Genomic DNA, 5,000 nt, shown 5'->3' with positions numbered 1-5,000 from the left:
GGCAAATCATTCATATAAATAAGAATAAGAATGGCCCAGGACTGGTCCCTGGGGAACTCCACATGTTATAGCGAGGGGAGGAGAGTAGAAAGCGACGTGCTCACAACATGAGACTAATATCTGTGTTTATTAGTCCAAAGTGAAAATGTGGTTTTATTTTTACAAACTGACTTATCTTATCTTTCACATCTTTGTTTCATTTCAGCTCAACTGAAATCAAAGCCGTGACTGTAAAGCAGAATTATGAAGACGATGAAAGTCTATAGTTCCCAGATGATAAACACACGTTCTGCTCTTTGTGCAGTTTCATCTCAACCAACTGGAAGAATCTGGCTGCTTTGGAACCTTGGTTCTATTTCACACCAACACAAGTAGAAAACCTGTTGGATTCTGGCTTTCTCTTCACTTGACTTCATTCTGAGACACACACACACACACACACACACACACACACACACACACACACACACACACACACACACACACACACACACACACACACACACACACACACACACACACACACACACACACACACACACTTGCCCCCTCTCTCTCTCTCTGCTTCCAGCACAATAACAAACGCCTTCAATTTAACCAGCCAAGCAAAACAAATTAGAAGCAAGCACACACACACACACACACACACACACACACACACACACACACAGTTGACTAGGCCCACACAATGGAGCATTGTGGTAGTGATTGTGAGCGGTGGTCAGTGATTGGCTGCCGTGCTCCGTCCACATGGACACGTTGACAGAAGCACAGACAAACTGACACACCGTTGTGTTTTCTACAATAAGGCTCCATTGTTTTAGCATCGTGGGAATCAACATGGCCGCCGCCACCGGCCAGGTCTAACTAGCTTCTCCTCCGTCCACACCGTGGCCACTTAGCACGGCCAGGTCAGCACAGTGACGTAGAGGTGGGTGGAGACACGTTAGCACAGTGAGGTAGAGGCGGGTGGAGACACGTTAGCACAGTGACGTAGAGGCGGGTGGAGACACGTTAGCACAGTGACGTAGAGGCGGGTGGAGACACGTTAGCACAGTGACGTAGAAGTGGGTGGAGACACGTTAGCACAGTGACGTAGAGGCGGGTGGAGACACGTTAGCACAGTGACGTAGAGGCGGGTGGAGATACGTTAGCACAGTGATGTAGAGGTGGGTGGAGACACGTTAGCACAGTGAGGTAGAGGCGGGTGGAGACACGTTAGCACAGTGACATAGAGGCGGGTGGTGACACGTTAGCACAGTGACGTAGAGGTGGGTGGAGACACGTTAGCACAGTGAGGTAGAGGCGGGTGGAGACACGTTAGCACAGTGACGTAGAGGCGGGTGGAGACACGTTAGCACAGTGAGGTAGAGGCGGGTGGAGACACGTTAGCACAGTGAGGTAGAGGCGGGTGGAGACACGTTAGCACAGTGACGTAGAGGCGGGTGGAGACACGTTAGCACAGTGAGGTAGAGGTGGGTGGAGACACGTTAGCACAGTGACGTAGAGGTGGGTGGAGACACGTTAGCACAGTGACGTAGAGGCGGGTGGAGACACGTTAGCACAGTGACGTAGAGGCGGGTGGAGATACGTTAGCACAGTGATGTAGAGGTGGGTGGAGACACGTTAGCACAGTGAGGTAGAGGCGGGTGGAGACACGTTAGCACAGTGACGTAGAGACGGGTGGAGATACGTTAGCACAGTGACGTAGAGGCGGGTGGAGACATGTTAGCACAGTGACGTAGAGGCGGGTGGAGACACGTTAGCACAGTGACGTAGAGACGGGTGGAGACACGTTATCACAGTGACGTAGAGGCGGGTGGAGACACGTTATCACAGTGACGTAGAGGCAGGTGGAGACAGTTTGATCCCGCTCACAGCTTTCAGTTGCTGACGCTCTGGAGCCACGACGATTTTAATGGACTCTCAAGGTGGAGAGATGGTTCAGGTCTCTGGTCCCTCCTGCAAACTGACGGAGGTTCTGGGCCTGTTACTGTACCTGGTCACCCCCCCCCCCCCCCCCCCCCGATCCAGCAGTAAACAAACATGTTGGAGCCGTGGTGGTTTGACTGGCGGCCCTTATTCTAGTTTGATCCTCCAGGTCAGGACTTTATGGTAGAGACTCTCCTGGTAGCCTCTGATGAGTCATCAGTCCTCTAGGAGGTCTGGTTCTCTACAGTTTCTGATGAGTCATCAGTCCTCTAGGAGGTCTGGTTCTCTACAGTTTCTGATGAGTCATCAGTCCTCTAGGAGGTCTGGTTCTCTAGTTTCTGATGAGTCATCAGTCCACGAGGAGGTCTGGTTCTCTACAGTTTCTGATGAGTCATCAGTCCTCTAGGAGGTCTGGTTCTCTACAGTTTCTGATGAGTCATCAGTCCTCTAGGAGGACTGGTTCTCTACAGTTTCTGATGAGTCCTCAGTCCTCTAGGAGGTCTGGTTCTCTACAGTTTCTGATGAGTCATCAGTCCACGAGGAGGTCTGGTTCTCTACAGTTTCTGATGAGTCATCAGTCCACGAGGAGGACTGGTTCTCTACAGTTTCTGATGAGTCATCAGTCCACAAGGAGGACTGGTTCTCTACAGTTTCTGATGAGTCATCAGTCCTCTAGGAGGTCTGGTTCTCTACAGTTTCTGATGAGTCATCAGTCCTCTAGGAGGTCTGGTTCTCTACAGTTTCTGATGAGTCATCAGTCCTCTAGGAGGTCTGATTCTCTACAGTTTCTGATGAGTCATCAGTCCTCTAGGAGGTCTGGTTCTCTACAGTTTCTGATGAGTCATCAGTCCACGAGGAGGACTGGTTCTCTACAGTTTCTGCTGAGTCATCAGTCCACGAGGAGGTCTGGTTCTCTACAGTTCCTTCAGTTTATAGCGTCTTCTTCTCTGCACTGTGTGCTTTCATTACCCAATCAAGCAGCAGCGCCCTCCCATGGCCGGCAGACTAACGACATCATCGTCTCTGCTGCTGCAGTGGAAACACTCTCCTTGTTTTCAGGGATTTGGTGTCGTGGTGTGAAACGTTGTCGTGGCAACGGGGCTTCTCACATACAGCCCCATTTCCTGGAGTGTGCTGGACCAGCACAACACTGCCATAATAACCTTGAAATTCAAACCTGAACGTTTTTCTTTGCTTTGGCACAGAAAACACATGATGAATATCTTCTTTTTTCACAAAACCAAACAAATTACTTCCCAAAATGACAGCAACCTGAAGAGAAAGCTCCTTTGAATGAAACCTTCCTACAGCTGTTACGTCAGGAGTGTTTTTAGAAGCTCACCTGACAGCATGGCTTTGAGGCTAATGCTAGTTTGGTAGCTTTCATGGCAGCGTCAGCGACATCTCAGCGTCACTACTCTTGAGAACTGTGTTGTAAGAAAAATCAACGTTTAGTTTGAAATGGCTGTGATTGTCTTGGTGGGCTGGCGGAGACGAGCCTCCTGTGGACAGGACTCGTATAGAATTCTGGCCCTTCATGTCTGACAGCCTGTTTTACAAGCTATTTCATTGGACTAAAAACGAACACATTTATCCCAAAACAAATGAGCTCATAGGTTTTATCAGCACTGAAGTGTTTTGTTTGTGCTGCTTTTGTAGAGCAGGAATACATGTAGAAATGAAACAATCACACACTTTTCACAATGTCACACAGCCAACAAATACGTCACTTTTCACATAAACTCACAAGCCATCTCATTTAGTACACCCGCCATCAAACTGCTCATTCACTACTGAAGGAGGAGCCACTTTTTGTAAGGAAGTACGTTGCTGCAATGAAGGTGAGCAGCTGACGTCCAATCAAACATCAGAATGGTAAAGAAACTAGAGTTTCAGGCAGTGTCACAACTTTATCAACATATAGTACATATTGCTAAAGACTAACTGAACTGTGATGAATTATGTTTCATTTCAACATGTATTCCTGCTCTACAAATGAAAAAGAGAAAAAGAAGTTAATTTGATGATATTCATCTGGTTCAAAAACTGGGCATTATAATAGATCTGGTAATATAATAAATGTGCCATTTGCAGCATAGTTATTAATGCTTAGCAGCTGTACTATATCAAGCATATCTTTGAGTGTTTGTCTTGTTATGTTTATCATATGTCAAGGTGGAATGTATATATTTCATTTTTTCACATTTTTAACACATCTAATTTATTTTGTAAGTAAACAGAACAGATTGTGCTGAAGTTAATATGGAGTATGAGCATGAATATGAAGCGTGATCAAGCTCTTAATTCACACACCTGCCAATGTTTTGATGGATTGACTGCTCAGGGAAGAGTTGAAATAATATCCATCCATCCATTGGCTACCGCTTTATCCGGGGCCGGGTCGCGGAGGCAGCAGTCTGAGCAGAGTGGCCCAGACTTCCCTCGCCCCAGACACTTCCTCTAGCTCCTCCGGTGGCACCCCAAGGCGTTCCCAGGCCAGCCGAGAGACATAGTCCCTCCAGCGTGTCCTGGGTCTGCCCTGACACCTCCTACCGGAGGGACATGCCCGGAACACCTCCCTCGGGAGGCGTCCGGGGGGCATCTGAAACAGATGCCCGAGCCACCTCAGCTGGCTCCTCTGGATGTGGAGGAGCAGCGGCTCTACTCCGAGCTCCTCCCAGTTGAAATAATAGAATACTAAAATAAACCAAAAATAACAAATGAAATGTTGGCAGCTGTGAGAATCAGAAACACCCCTGTCATTTAGAAAAACTAAATTCAGCACAAAAGCTTGAACATCATGTGATTAAGTGTATTTATCATAAATCCTCTTGTTGTCACGCAACAGAACACACCTGATGATCTGTGCAGCTTCAACTGAGCTCAATGTTGAAAGTGACTCATTGTTAATCTTCAAGAGTGACAGAAAATAAACAACAATAAAAGGTTAATCCACTGAGCAGCCTTACATGCGACAACCATTTATGTTGATTGGGGTCTTTTAATGATCAGCACCCATTTTCTAATGACTCCTTCCATATGCAACATGTGGTAACGCTCAGCAATGT

General features: G+C 47.4%; 1 protein-coding gene across 1 annotated transcript in view; it reads right to left on the bottom strand.

Moving 5' to 3' along the window:
* lrp5 (low density lipoprotein receptor-related protein 5) overlaps positions 1–5,000 on the bottom strand; it is a 100,446-nt gene that overhangs the window by 57,016 nt on the left and 38,430 nt on the right. The window lies entirely within an intron of this gene.

Source organism: Blennius ocellaris (genome assembly GCF_963422515.1).
Source record: "Blennius ocellaris genome assembly, chromosome: 11".
Classification (NCBI taxonomy): Eukaryota; Metazoa; Chordata; class Actinopteri; order Blenniiformes; family Blenniidae; genus Blennius; species Blennius ocellaris.
The sequence above is the reverse complement of the archived record's forward strand: the minus strand, read 5'-3'. Positions and strand labels throughout refer to the sequence as shown.